Raw genomic sequence first — 15,976 nt, 5'->3', positions numbered from 1 at the left:
AAAGTATGGTGCACAACTATTGCAAAGCACAGAATTATAACAGAGGAGACAACCAGGCCAGTACACTAACATCCGTATTGAGTCTCGCCGGAGGAAAGAGATTATCCAGAACCAAGTAGACGAAATACTCAGAAGATGATGTCATTCAGTCTTCCAACAGTCCGTGGGCATCTCCCGTAGTGCTGGTTAAGAAAAAAGACAATACACTGCGGTTCTGTGTAGACTACCGCAAATTGAACAGTATGACTAAGCGGTATATATAACCCCCTCCCACGCATTGATCACACGTTAGGTCGGCTACGGTGCACAAAATTTTTCTCCTCCTTCGATCTGAAATGCAGATATTGGCAAATTGAAGTGGATGAGCGAGACCATGAGAAGACAGCATTTGTCACCCTGGATGGACTCTATGAATTTAAAAGTTCTCCCATTTGGTCTTTGTTCTGCGCTGGCAATGTTTCAGCGCATGATGGATACTGTACTTTCTAGTTTAAAATGGCAGTTTTGCCTAGTATATCTAGATCACATGGTCATCTTTTCCACAGCGTTCGAGCAGCACCTAGAATGGGTGCGGTTAGTGTTAGAGGCAATCCGTTAGGCAAACATAACAATTAAACCAGAGAAGTGTCAGTTCACATTTGAAGAACTTTGATTCCTTGGACATGTCATCAGTACTCAAGGTATTCAGCCAGATCCTGAAAATACAGCGGCCATCGCAAAGTTCTCGATGCCGATAGACAAAGAGTCAGTGCGACGCTTTCTGGGTCAATACGCTTACTACAGACGATTCGTCAAAAATGTTTCAAAAATGGCAGAGCCTCCAACAAAACTTACAAGAGAAGATGTACCCTTCGTGTGGCAAAAGCGAGCAACAGAGCCTGCTTAATGAGTTAAGAAAATGCCTGCAAGTGCCTTCAATCCTTGCTCATATTGACGAAACAGCTGACACAGAAATACACACGGACACCAGTAATGTCGGTCTCAACGCCATCCTGGTCCAGTGGCAAAATGACGAAGAAAAGGTTATAGCCTATGCTAGCCAGACCTTAGCAGTGACCAACTAATCAGCAACCGAAAAAGAATGTCTCGCCATGATCTGGGCCGTAAGTTAATTTTGGCCATATTTATATGACAGACCAGTCAAAGCACTCAGTCATCACCATTCACTTTGCTGGCTGGCAACCCTCAGGGACGCATCGGGAAGACTAGCAAAATGGAGCCTCCAATTGCAAGAGTATGACATTATGGTGGTATACAGATCTGCAAGAAAGCACACCGATGCCGACTGCTTGTCACACACACGAGTAGAAGCAGCACTATCAGAGGAAGAGGACTTTCAGTACCTAGCAGAGGCGTAACCGGGGGGGGGGGGGGGGGGAGTCCTATGGGGCTTCAGCCCCCCGCCCCCCTGAAATTTTTTCGTGCTGTCCATGCATCGCCAGCCAAAACAACCCCCGGCGTGGGAAATCATGCTCGGTTTTGTCTATAATGTCCTTTTCATGCTCGAAAAAATTTTTAGTGGGAACATTGCGAAATCGGGCTGGATTTCGCGGCAACACCCATGCACCGGGAGTCACATGTCGTAATGCAAGGAGCTCCATCCGAGTACGAAGTTGCAAAAGCGTGGCGGGTGGGCTCGTCGCGGCATCTCGCTGAGGCAGCAGAATCTAATGGGAGCGCTTGGATTTCAATTCTGACAATTTATGGGTATAAAGTTTTAATAAACTTTTAATGCGAAACGTGCATTGACATTTCCAAAGTCGTGCTTTAGATTTTCAATTCTGGAACATTGTGGGTTTAATGGTGTTATAAACATTTGATGCCAAAGGTGCATTGACTTTTCTAAAGTCTTCGATCGGAACATACAACGAGACAAGCCAAATGAACACACTTTCAGACAAGTTGACAAAACACGCAGTGAGATACGGTGAGACGAAGCGTTGTGGTTCATTTGTGCCGTCACGTCGCATAAAATATTATCAATATTTTTTTTCACCTACGCCAAAACATTTAAGTCAAGACACTAAAGCAAGCCAGGGTAACTGCGGTCTTATTTATTTTTTCTGCTTTGACTTTTATTCGTGAGGACACATTGAGCCTCTTGATTTTTTTTATTCCCACTACCCTAACCGCAGGCTGCCAGAGCCTGCCACAGCACATGTGTTTTTCTCGTGTTGCCCCGACCACTGCGCGGCGCACTTCGGTGCGCATTTGGTTTTCTCTCGCCGAGTAGATTTTTGCCTGGCAGAGTTTTGGACGCCTTCTGGCTAGCGGACGAGAAAAAGAAACAATGGACGCTGACCGCCATAACTGTGAAGGACGGATTGCACCACGTTCGCTCAAGCGCAACCTCTCCAGAAAGTCTTGTCTCGGCGGTGTAGGATACCGAGCACTATGCATATGGTCCTTGGTGACCAAGCCTCTCACGTTTTCTTCAATATTCTTTCGGCAGCCACCTTAGGTTCCCAAAGTAGGCATTGGATTGTGGCCAAAATACTCTCCTTTGCCTTTATTTCTTTCATTGCAGTGCCCCCGCCCCACAAAAGAAAAAAAAAAGATACATTGTTGCGGCGCAGCAAACTGTTGCATGGTGACAGTTTGTTACTTCTTCTTTTGCGGAAATTGGCTACGGCCGATTTCCGGCCATGGCCGATTACCATTATCGGCCGGATACCATTATTATATTATTGTGATAGCAATTATATGAACACTCCAGGCGCATTCCTGCTGTCGCCGTCTCCCTCATGTTTTGTATAAAGTCTAAGGGTGTTAACGTCGTGATCGCGCACCGCATGCTGTGTGTGCAATTGGAAGCGTAGGAGGGGGGGGGGATGGAATGGGTGAGCAAACGATGGTGGCTCAGTCTTGTGTGCACAAAGGAGAAAAGCGGGGCGCAAGCATGCCACCTTTCGTCACGCGCGATACATCGGGCGGAGAGGATGGAATGGGGGCGGGATCTAGGATTCTGTGAACCTGTGATTGCGCAACATGTTTATTTGCCTTGTTTGACGCATTATGTACAGTGACTTTTTCTTAGATATGTAGATTTATTGGAGATTTACACGTATACTTAAATATCTTGTTGCGAGGTTTTGTGGATACGTGCAGTGAACTTTTTTTCCAGTGACACTTTTTTGCCCTTTATCAAGCACTTGTATAGTTCATTGTATCTGCGCATTTCTAGTGAACGAGGGCGAGTTAAATGAAAGTGAGCCTACCCACCTCGTGCAGTAATGGTTGGGTTCATTATCTGCGAGGCATGCGCGTAGCACACAGGCATCTTTCATTTACAAAAGTGACAGGCAGGTGTGAGGGTAAATGTTCTTTAATGCTCTCATACACTGGATTGTACATGGTTGCGTGATGTAATGAACACTTCAGAAGTTGAGCAGCGGGTTGAAAAAGGACGTTAAAGTTGCAAAAGCGATCAATACCGGACCATAGCCATCGTACAATCACCCCCAACACAATTTCAAAGGTTGATGAGCTGATTAGACAAGAACGGAGGATAAGCATAGATGAACTGGCAGAGCATGTGACGATCAGTCGCGGTTCCGTTCACACCATAATTCATGAACATCTCGGTTATCAGCTCTTGTGTGCACAATGGATGCCCAAGATTTTGAACCACCGCCAGAAGAAGGTTCTGCGCTGCCTTGACTCATCTGATCCGGTATCACAATCAGGGTGACGACTCCTTGTCTGCAATTGTGATCGGGGACAAACCATGGTGCCACTACTACGAGTCTGAAACACGACGGCAAAGCTTACAGTGGAAACATTCGAATTCACCACACCCAAAGAAAGCAAAGGCCATCATTTCCGCCGGAAAGGTGTTGTTGACTTTTTTTTTTTTTCGGTCGTCAGGGGCCACTACTGATAGAATTTGCTAAAGCCGGAGAGGCTATCAATCGTTTTCGATATTGTGAAACGCCGGAGTGGCTGCGTGTCACAATCAAGAACAAACGACGTGAAAAATTGATTAATGGGGTCATCTTGTTCCACGACCTCGCTATGGTGTTGGGCTGCTGAGCACGAGGACACAGAATTGAATCCTGCCCATGGTGGCCGCTTTTCGATGAGAGCAAAATGCGAAAACCCCCGTGTCCTTAGATTTGGGTGCGTATTAAAGAACCCCGGGTGGTCGAAATTTCCGGAGTCCTCCACTATGGCGTGCCTCATAATCAGAAAGTGGTTTTGGCACGTAAAACAACATAATTTAATTTTTAATTGTTCCACGACAATGCCCGTCCCCACATCGCTGATGTGGTTAATACAAAACTGGCAAAGTTCAAGTGGGAAACGCTGCAACATTCGCCATACAACTGAGACCTGTCGCCTTGCAACTTCCACATTTTGGGACAAATGAAAATCAGCTGGGAAATATATTCGTGTCGGACGATGACGCGAAAGAGTCAGTTGCAGATTTGTTAAAGCAATAACCTAAGAAGTTTTATGAGACAAGAATCACCCGACTCCTTAGTCAATGGGACAAATGTCTAAATGCTCGTGGAGACTACTTTTAAAAGTACCGTTTGTCATATATTCACATTGGCTCACTTTCATTTGACTCGCCCTCGTATATTTTGCAGAACGGCTTTATATAGATGCTCTCTGTTGGGACAATAATTTCGGTGCGATTACTCACGATATACGACCGGTGACAGCTGCTCCTGCGTAATACATTGGAATAAATGACAGCGTCATTGAGACTTTTCACTGGCTCTTGCATATGTACAAAAATGTAAACAAGGTTCTTCAATGACAGATCTTCATTAACATAATTATCCTCAACTTTCCGCTGTTCATTTCATGGCCTTTACATTTTTCATATCAGTGGCATGCACTGCTTTGCTTGTTTTGAACTGATATAGTTCTAAAGATTGTGTGATATTTTCTTTACTTATTAAATAGACAAAAACAAGGCAGCATTAATATCAGTTATTTTGAGCACAATTTCTGGCACATACGAGTATATCTTTTCATAAAAAATATATATATTACTTGTTGTGACAAGTAATATAGTGTAATATATAGTAATATATAATAATATAATAATATATAGTAATATAGTGTTCAAGAATTCATTTGCAGCATCTTTGGCAATGGCAATGCAGTTATTATTCATGTATTTAATCCCTCGACAAATTGTTCAAGAGGAAGCTTTAGCTCAGGCCTGACTCTGACGCGGCCTATTCAAATACATGTAAAACGCAGAAACGCTTTTCTGAGATAACCCCTGAATCGCTTTTAATGAAAGTTGTTGAATTTACGAGAGATAGCTAAATACTAGTATCTGTTGGAAGCAGGATTTTGATTTAGGGCCTGAATTTTGTTTAAAATATTTTGAAAAATGTGAAAATGCGAAAAAAATAGCACGACGTTTACAAACTAATAGCTCTTCATCAAAAACAGATATCGCGGTTCTTCAAACGGCATCCATTATAAGAGTCAGAGAGGACAAATTTGGTACATCAATTTGTATCGTACGGGAATTGGTTACATGGCACACAAGGGTTCTGCAAAAGCCGTATTTCGATAATACTAAATTGTATGAGATTAATTTGCAACATATCGATTTTGTCCGCTGTGGATGTACTATTAGATGCGATTTACAGAATTGTGATATTATTTTTAATTGTTGTGGTAGAGTTTTAAACGTGATAGTTTCGTTTTCTGAAAATTCGCTACTTTTGCCAATTTTTATTAAAAAATTTACGACATAAATGAAAAATTCGAAACCAGAAGTCAGTATAGTTTAGGTTTTTCTTTTAAATGCAACAAACCTCGTCAAATTTGGTGCAGTGGTTGCCGAGAAAACCGAATTCACCTTCTACATGTATTTAGATAGGAGCACCCAAGCTAAAGCTTCCTCTTAAGGAGGAGGCCAAGTTTCAATGTGAGCCCCCCCCCCCCCCCACACGAAATTTCTGGCTATGCCACTGGTACCTAGGCATTATCAAAACAACTCAAATCACGGAACGTAAATGCACTGGTGAAGAATTACTACCACTCATTAAACACCTAGAATGATTCAACATCCAAGTAGCCCGTATTTTTTCTAGAGGCCTGTGAGCGTTCTGCCTCTGAGGAAATGTTCTATACAAGAGTAACTTCAAGCCAAACCACATCTATACACCAAGAAATTCTACAAGCATGTTATGATGAACCCACATCAGGACATTTGAGCGTGAGTCGAACATATGCCAGGATTAGTTTAGGTTATTTTTTTTAACTTCAGTACAACATTAGGTGAAGACTTGCCACGAATGTCAAAGGCGAAAATATCCGTTTGTGAAACCGGCATGTCTTTTACAGCCTATAAATCCACCGAAAGCACCATTTCAACAAGTTGGAATGGACCTTCTTGGACCCTTGCCTACATCTTCCCTTGGGAAAAAGTGCATCGCGGTGGCTACATATTACTTAACCAGATATGCTGAAACAAACTCCGTGCACAAAGGGACAGCGGCTGAAGTTGCCAAGTTCTTCATAAACAACATAGTCCTCTGGCATGTCGCTCTAACCATCGTCATTACTGATCGCGGAACAGCCTTCACAGAAACTTATGCAATGCTTGATGAGGATGACTCATCCTCACCATAGGAGAACTACCGCCCATCTTCCTCAAAGCAATGGTCTAACTGAATGACTGAATAGAACTCTCACGGACATTATCTTGACGTATACAGATGTTGAGCATAAGATGTGGGATGAAATTTTACCATACTTCACCTTTGCTTATAACACGGCTGTACATGAGACAACCAGAGTCACACCCTTCCAGCTTGTATACAGCCGTGCAGTTACAACATTGGACGCTATGCTGCCGATAGAAGACGATGAATACCCTCCAGATTTAGACGAGTCCTTACAAAGAGCCAAGGAAGCCCGGCAGTTGGCAAGATGCTGAATGTGTCACCAACAACAGATAGACACAAGGCACTACAACCAGCGACATTGCAAAACGCGATGTGAACCAGGCGACAAAGAGTAGATATGGACCCCAGTTGCTGTCCCCAGTTGGATATATATATATATATAGTTGGACCCTAGTTGTTGAATACGGACCCCAGTTGGGCTGTCCGAAAAACTTTTTTGTCAATATTTTGGGCCCTATGAAGTAGTTCACCAACTTAGTGATCTTACTTATGAAGTCAAGTCTGCTGGACACAAGCGTTCAAGGCAATGCAACGCCACGGAGCACGTACATATTATGCGCATGAAACCTTATTATGAGAGATAAATAGAAGGATAAATGAGCTTATATGCAACACGTACACTGTACATCGTTTTCTTACGCATAGGGACGATGCGCATTAGAAGGGGGTATAGTGCCACTTAGCCTGCATTCAGGTACCACGCAGATCGCTTTGGACACCGCAAGCGTTGCAACAAGCACCACTAGCGTCCATCACGACACGCAGAGTGCACCTGCCTGCCAGCCTGCGTGCGCACGAGCTCTCACCAAGGAGCTGCCCCACCAATGGGAAACGACCGCATGTGGCTTCATCAAGGGAGGCCGCAAGCGGCATTCGAGGACAGTAACATGCGGCGGAGGACGTTTTTCAACTAGCTTCACTGCACAGAAATCTTATTTAGCTCTGGGCACAAGTTCACCCCTTAGTAAATAGCTTATTTTGATAAACCTGTGTTGACTAAAGTCGTTACAATATGGAGACAACAAACCTGCTCACACAGCGTGCTGTAGCTAGTTTATCTTAAATAGAGTGAAGCTGCTCAGACATTGCCTTTTACATCTTATAAGTTTTTTATTAACAGCTGCCCAGCTTATCCATATTTTCAGCAAAGCTATAGCTTTCACCAGTCAGAAACAACTGGCCAGACTCACTGTCATCAATGCTCTTCTGAGCCAGGCCAGCCTCAATGAGCATTGCTTTGGACACCAGGCACTTTTTGATGACCTGCATTTTCTCGCAAAGCTGAAGCCTCTGTTCAGCAACTGACCGATTCATAACTGGCGCTGACCGTTTATTCGGACAACAATTCAGACAAGCACGATTATTCATAGTACTTCAAGGCACTTTCACTGGCCCATTAAATTAATGTTTAAGTACAACCAAAATTTCAGACACCTTAGGACCCGCCGTTCAATCATTCGGACTCCACCTGCACAACTGTGAGCTAATTTGACTGCCTAGTTGAGTGGAGATAGCGATACTTTGGCTTTGAAACATCGCTGGCATCACCACAGCATGCTCGTCGGTCATTCTGCCCCCCCCCCCCCCAACATTTCCTCAAAACCGAGACTAGTCAAGCCTTATAGTTAACCTAACAACGATCGTACCCAAACCACAGGACAAGCAAATGCTTGCAAGCCATTTGTGAGTCCAGTGCACGTTTGTTCATTCACATGTTAGATAGCAACACTGCCCCAGCGACTTCAAGTTGTTTAAGCAGCGCCAACGAGGACGACTGTTGCTAAAAAAAAAGAAAAACATCATTTGGTAATGATTGTGCGGTCGACCTCCGGGCCGTGATTTTGTAGCGATGCATTCCACTAGTTTCTATATGCCACCCTTATCATTTATAATGCAATGATATAACTGATAACGTAGGCAGAGCACCGTTCTTACTACTGACTAGGTGCAAAAAGGAGTGCCACCAGAAAAAACATCGCTACAAAATCGCGGTCCTGTTATGTTGCCAGGGATTGAAGATTCGGTGCATGCCCCAATTGTACTTTCATCTATCTGTGGCAGCAGCATGGCAATGATAGAGATATGGGCTGACCAGATCGTAGGCAAGCGTACGTACGCGTAGCAATGCATTGACAAACTTCTACTTCATTTTACAGCAAAGCTGTACATGGCTAGCTTCCAGTGGATCAATGTCCGTAGACCAAAAACCGTGGGCTGATCCCGAAGATAGTGCAATACTAGGCCAACTCGTGGTGGAGGTGAAGCAGGCTTCAAGCACACCGCCCCCTTGCAAAAATAAGTTTAATATTGTTACGTAGGAAGACACCGATTAAAAGCTATTCACAAGTATATTTACAAGGCAATACGCCGCAGTTGGCCAAGAGGCAACAGCCCGCGCTAGCTTCCAATCGTCGTCGTCGTCTTCTTACTGCTCGGCTCTTCGTCGTTGGAAATACTATCCCGTAGCACTACCCCCGGCAGCAAAAGCGCCGTCCCGGAGCGACTAAAAGCCGGACTCTGAAGCAGTGTAGTAGCTCTTGAGCCTACTGACATGCACGACGTCACTAGATGCCAGAGTAGATGACGAGGTTGAGCTCACAGGAGCAATTTCGTACGTCACAGGCATCACCTGGCGCAGCACGCGGTAGGGCCCTGTGTATCGCGAAATAAGCTTTTCTGAAAGTCCGACGTGACGAGAGGGCAACCACAGGAGCACGAGTGCACCAGGCGAAAACTGTACGTCACGGTGGCGGCGTTGTACTGACGCTGCTGCGTGGTTTGCGAGTCCGTCAGTCGAGCACAGGCAAGCTGGCGTGCATGGTCGGCGAGGGCGATGGTGTCGTGCGCATACTCGGTTGTTGAGGTCGCAGCAGGAGGAAGTACTGTGTCAAGGGGCAAGTTCGGTTTGCGACCGTAGAGTCGATAAAATGGAGAAAATCCGGCGGTGTCGTGCCGGGAAGAATTATAAGCAAATGTGACGTAAGGAAGGGCAACGTCCCAGTCGTGGTGGTCCTTCGAAACGTACTTGGACAGCATGTCGGTAAGTGTACGGTTTAACCGCTCTGTCAGGCCATGGGTTTGAGGATGGTATGAGGTAGTCAGCTTGTGTTGAATAGAGCAAGAACGCACAATGTCGGCGATAACTTTCGAGAGGAAGTTATGACCACGGTCAGTAAGCAGCTGTCGCGGGGCGCCATGCACTAAGATAATGTCACGCAAGAGAAAGTCCGCGACGTCAGTGGCGCAACTGGTAGAGAGAGCCCGCGTGATAGCGTATCGGGTGGCGTAATCAGTTGCGACGGCTACCCATTTGTTCCCAGAGGATGACGTGGGAAAGGGACCGAGGAGGTCTAATCCAACACGAAAGAACGGTTCCACAGGGACGGTGATCGGCTGGAGATGACCGGAAGGTAGCACCTGAGGTGTTTTCCCAACGCTGGCAGGGATCACAGGCAGCACCATAGCGTCGGACGGAGCGAGCGAGACCAGGCCAATAGAAGCGGCGGCGGACGCGGACGTACGTGCGGGTTACCCCAAGATGTCCTGCAGTGAGTGTGTCATGCATCTCAAAAAGCACAGTCTGTCGTAGATGTTTTGGCACGACAAGAAGAAGATCAGGGCCATCAGGGAGGAAGTTCCTTCGGTACAGAATGCTGCCCTGGAGGACATATCGGCGAACGGATGCGTCGGTAGGTGTAGAGCGCAGACGCTCGATGAGTACTCACAGCGATAGGTCTCGGTACTGCTCATCGGCGATGTTAGCGAAGGCAGACACAGAGAGAAAATGCCGTCGGCGGTACTACTGTCGGCTTCATCAGGCTCGTCTACCGGGTAGCGAGACAGGCAGTCAGCGTCCTTGTGTAATCGGCCGGATTTGTAGGTGACAGAGAACGAATATTCTTGGAGGCGTAAGGCCCAGCGACCAAATCTTCCTGTAGGGTCTTTCAATGAGCATAACCAACAAAGCGTGTGATGGTCTGTGATAACGGAAAAGGGTCGGCCATATAAGTATGGGCGGAACTTCGCAAACGCCCAAACTAGGGCCAGACGCTCACGCTCAGTGATGGAATAGTTGCGCTCCGCGGGCGAGAGGAGCCTGCTGGCGTAAGCGATAACATGGTCATGGCCACGCTGGCGTTGTGCCAGTACTGCGCCAATTCCGTGACCGCTGGCATCAGTACGGACTTCGGTAGGCGCAGAAGGATCGAAATGGGCCAGAACGGGAGGCGTTGTGAGAAGGTAGATTAGTAGCGAGAATGCAGAGGCCTCGTTATCACCCCACTGGAAAGGGGCGTCTTTATTCAAAAGCTCGGTTAGTGGTCGTGCTATGGCCGCAAAATTTTCCACGAAACGGCGGAAGTACGAGCAAAGGCCAATGAAACTGCGCACATCCTTGACACACTTCGGAACAGGGAAGTGCGTAACAGCATGGATCTTGCCTGGGTCCGGTTGCACTCCGTTCGTGTCAACGAGATGTCCAAGGACGGTAATCTTGCGACGGCCGAATTGGCACTTCGATGCGTTGAGTTGCAGACCGGCTCGCCGAAAAACGTCCAGGACTGCTGAGAGGCACTCGAGGTGCGTAGCGAATGTTGGGGAGAATACTACAACGTCGTTCAAGTAGCACAGGCATGTGGACCATTTGAAACCATGAAGACGGGAGTCGATCATGCGTTCAAAAGTGGCAGGAGCGTTACATAGGCCGAACGGCATGACCTTGAATTGATAAAGACCGTCGGGTGTTACAAAGGCAGTCTTCTCGTGGTCGAGATCGTCCACGGCAATCTGCCAATAGCCGGAGCGAAGGTCAATAGAAGAGAAATAGCGAGCACCGTGGAGACAGTCAAGGGCGTCATCAATCCGAGGTAGGGGATACACGTCCTTTTTGGTAACCCTGTGAAGGTGCCAATAATCCACGCAAAAGCGCCATGGGCCATCCCTCTTTTTTTACCAGCACAACAGGTGACGCCCATGGACTACATGACGGTTCAATAATGTTCTTGGCAAGCATTTTGCGAACTTCGGTGTGAATAACTTGACGCTCAGCCGGTGATACTCGATACGGGCGGCGATGAATAGGAGGGGCATCGCCGGTATTAATGCGATGTTTAACAGCTGTTGTTTGGGCCAAAGGACGATCGTTAAAGTAAAAAATATCTTGGTAGGAAATCAGAACGCGGTAGAGCGCACGAGCGTGCTCGGATGGCATGTCGGGTGCAATCATTTTCTGTAAGTTGGCGATGGCACAAGTTGCCAACTGCGATGGTAGAGGAGGATCGGCTGAATTGTCGTCTACTGAAATCGATGCTACAGAGTGATCCTCGAATGAGCAAAGTTGGGCCAGAGACATCCCGCGTGGCAGCACTTGTGTCGTCAAGCCAAAATTGACCACTGGCAGGCAGACGCAATTCGATGTAATAGATAAAACTGTATGAGGTAGTGTGATCCCGTGTGTAAGGAGGACGTCTTGCATGGAGCCGTGATGTAGTGACCGTCGGGCACTGGTGGGGATGACACGAAGTCAACGTAAGTCAAAGCCGAAGGTGGCAAGCGAACAAAGTCGACGGAACTGAGGCGAGTAGGGTGTTGTTCAGCGGGATCCAGAACAGGCAGGTCGAGGCGGAGAGTACTGGCGGAGCAATCAATGAGAGCAGAATGTGCGGAGAGGAAGTGTAGGCCGAGGATGATATCATGGGGACAGTGAGCGATGACTGTGAATAGCACGGTAGTGGAGCGATTGGCGAAGGAGACGCTAGCGGCACACATACCAATTACAGGGGCTGTTCCGGCATCGGCGACACGGACAACAGGCGTCGTGGCGGGCGTGATTATTTTCCTCAGCTGCTTACGAAGGTCAGCGCTCATTACCGACAAATGCGCCCGTGTCTATGAGAGCAGATACAGGGACACCGTCGACTTGCACGTCAAGAAGGTTCAGATGAGTGGGCAACGTCAGGAGAGGATTTGGCGGCGTAGGGAGCAATGCAGCGTCACCTCGAGGCACTGCATCGTCTAGTTTTCCGGCTGGGAGCGGCGTCCGAAGGGAGTCGGCGAATAGGAGCGACGGGGCTGGGGGGAGCGAGATTGTCGTCGTTGGGGCAAAGGCGAACGAGAATGGGGGCGGTTCGGCGCAGGCGAATCGGTGGCAGCATTATCTGAGCGGGCAGCATAGGGACGACAAAGGCCACCTGGGGGGCGAGAGTAGGCAGTATATGTAGACTGGTTCAGGGAACTCCAGCGACTGCGAAAGTGCCAAGAAATGTGCCCAATTCGATGGCAGTGAAAACAAATTGGCTTGTCTGCAGTGCGCCATTCAGAGGGGCTGCGGAAACGTGGTGGGTAAGAAGGTGCGGGACGGGGTGGAATCGAAGGAGCCGGGTGGGTATCAGGGCGATGGGCCGAGCAGATGGTGTGAATACCCATGTTGGCGAACTCCTGGCGGACAACTGCCTGGATCAGGGAAACAGTGACTGCATGTGCATTGGAGGGGCTGGAGTCGAACGCAGCCGGATAGGCGGCCTCGATTTCACGCCGGACAATCCTGGTAACATCGCCAGTGTTCTTGGGACGAGGAGCGTCGGCACAGGAAGATGTCACTGGGGTGTTGGGCAGACGGGCAAACTGTTGGTCGATACGTTGGCTTTTAGCGAGTTCCAGGCGGCGGCACTCTTCTATAACTGCATCCACCGTCGCCACGTTGTTAAATACGAGCAAGTTGAAGGCGTCATCGGCAATGCCTTTGAGGATGTGGGAGACCTTGTCGGACTCAGTCATGTGTGCGTCAACTTTGCAGCATAGAGCCAAGACGTCCTGAATGTACGTGACATAGGGCTCCGTTGACGTCTGCACACAACCGGAAAGCGCCTTCTGCGCAGCAAGTTGGTGACCGTAGGGGTTGCCGAACAAGTCTCGAAGCTTTTGCTTAAGCGAATCCCAACTGGTCAGCTCATCTTCGTGCGTCCGATACCAAACTCGAGGTGTGCCACCGAGGTAAAAGACTACGTTGGCGAGCGTGATAGTAGGGTTCCACCGGTTATTGCGGCTGACGTGTTCGTACAGGCTGATCCAGTCCTCGATGTCTTCCCCATCTTTTGCCGAGAATACGCCAGGATCACGGGGAGCGGAGAGGGTGATGTAGGTCGTCGAAGTGGCAGCAGGTGTCGGAGCCGGCGGAGTCGGGTGGTCGTCGCCGGGAGCCATGAAGGAAGGCTCGACGTACTGTCCACTGCGAAGCTCTGTGACGAGGTACAGGGAACGTCCACCTCCACCAGATATGTTACGTAGGAAGACACCGACGAAAAGCTATTTACAAGTATATTTACAAGGCAATACGCCGCAGTTGGCCAAGAGGCAACAGCCCGCGCTAGCTTCCAATCGTTGTTGTCGTCTTCTTACTGCTCGGCTGTTCGTCATTGGAAATACTATCCCGTAGCAATATCTTGGGTCTAAATAGAACCTGTATCATATATTAAGCTGATATGAACAGATACTACACTTTGACCCTCATCAGCCATGTCTACATTCGCAGTGCCCTCTCTTTGTTGGCATTTCAAACGCTTGTTTATCTCCTTTCCTTTCTCTCCGCTCTCCCATGGTGACGGTCCCGTCGAAATGTCACGCATGTCTAGTTTCCTCTGGCTCCTCGGGGCAGCAGTCCTGTCGTCCACGCGAATGTATAATAAAAATCACAGTAAACGAGTCCATACCTATGTTCGAAATTGTGTCACCTCTGTGTCGTATGTTAAACAGCCTTGTTGGTCATCCATCTTCCGAGTGGAATGGCTCATGATTTTTTTTTAACAATCCCTCTCGGGGATACTTTCACGACATTTTGCGTGAGCACCAGACACATCAACGGGCGATAGAATTCCTGGCATAGTGCAAAGAATGCTATTGCTTGTAGACTCTAATGTATCTGGCGATAGTAATGCCAAATCCCATGAAAGTGAATGCATCCCCGAATGTGGTCATCTAAAAATATGGCACACTTTTCTCAACCACTCACAGAATAAAGTCATTTGGATACTTCGGACTCTCGATTATTTGAATTTTTAGGCAGTCCCCATCAAGCCCGAATTGTCGGTCGACAACGTATAGAAAAGGTGCAGTTCGATTTATGAACCCCGTTTAGTCATGCGCGCCATGCACGTCTGCCAACATGACAGCTGGCGCCATGTGGCGGAGCACAACTACGAAAGTAGCAACGGCAGGTGCATGCCTACAGAGCATACTCCTGTCTGAACATCGTGTGTCAGGCTATTCTGATAAGCTCAACATAGCCCCTGCTGCTTATCCACTTGTAATGCAAACAGAAATGCATAGACAATGGTTAAAATAATTGGTTGCAAACACTAGACCACAGAGATAGCTATGGAGGATTCGCTAGAAGAGCCCAGCAGACAATGCTCGGAGACGCTTTGCGCACCTAGCCTTGTTACTTTCGTCGGCCAGTCGAGGCTCCCATCAGATTTATCAAATATCGAAAAGTTGTGCAAGATGTGGGATCATACCCTCCTTGTCGCATGGCCCTACTCTCCAGATGTTCTCATCACTGGAAGGGTAAAATAAACTACACAAGCCATTTGCATTGTCCCTGTGGCAATTTCTACAGTCAGATAGTTTGGATCATGAACACTATAACGTCACCATCCAAAATAATCGGTTGCACAAGGAAAGCTAACACCACTGCATCACCGTAGCTGGGGACGACAGCAGTGCCACACAGGCACAAGTTTCACACAACAACCTTGAAAACTAAATGTAGGCTAGTAACGCCGACAACAGATGCCCCACATACTACGAACTGCCCCACAACAGCTTCTGCTTGAACTAGTCACAATATGCTATTCTCTGCTATCGTCTGCACAGTAGTAAAAAAACGGAAGCTTGGGATAATGCTAAAAATTTGTTTCACTAAATTAACCCTAAAATTTTTTACGTTAAAAGAATCTTCACTCTTTCCCTACCATGGGGAAAATAGGTGTTTTTTTTTTTTTTCAGGTTATGCCAGACTTTTTTTTGAAGGAACTACTGCACTCAATATTTTATGTAATACATAAACAAAAAGCAGAATGAATGCCCTTTCCACACATAGAAGTTTTATTAAGGAGATGTATGGCGTATCCATCGCAGAATAGTGCGATATATGGCTCATGCCGCTTAACCTTACTAAATGCAAAGCTCTGTCATTCATCTTCAATCGCAGCTTAACCAGTCACACCTACACAATGAATTTTCTCCTATCAATCATGCCCCATCTTACATATACCTCAGCATTCACATGTTACGATCACTATCATGGTCAACTCATATTG

The 15,976-nt window shown here is 47.3% G+C and overlaps 1 protein-coding gene and 1 pseudogene across 11 annotated transcripts in view; both read right to left on the bottom strand.

Annotated features, from left to right (window-relative positions):
- Vps8 (vacuolar protein sorting 8) overlaps positions 1 to 15,976 on the bottom strand; it is a 947,651-nt gene that overhangs the window by 742,212 nt on the left and 189,463 nt on the right. The window lies entirely within an intron of this gene.
- LOC142566448 (U2 spliceosomal RNA) lies at positions 8,867 to 9,002 on the bottom strand (annotated as a pseudogene).

Source organism: Dermacentor variabilis, unplaced genomic scaffold (genome assembly GCF_050947875.1).
Source record: "Dermacentor variabilis isolate Ectoservices unplaced genomic scaffold, ASM5094787v1 scaffold_12, whole genome shotgun sequence".
Taxonomy (NCBI): Eukaryota; Metazoa; Arthropoda; class Arachnida; order Ixodida; family Ixodidae; genus Dermacentor; species Dermacentor variabilis.
This window is presented reverse-complemented; position numbering and strand designations above follow the sequence as displayed.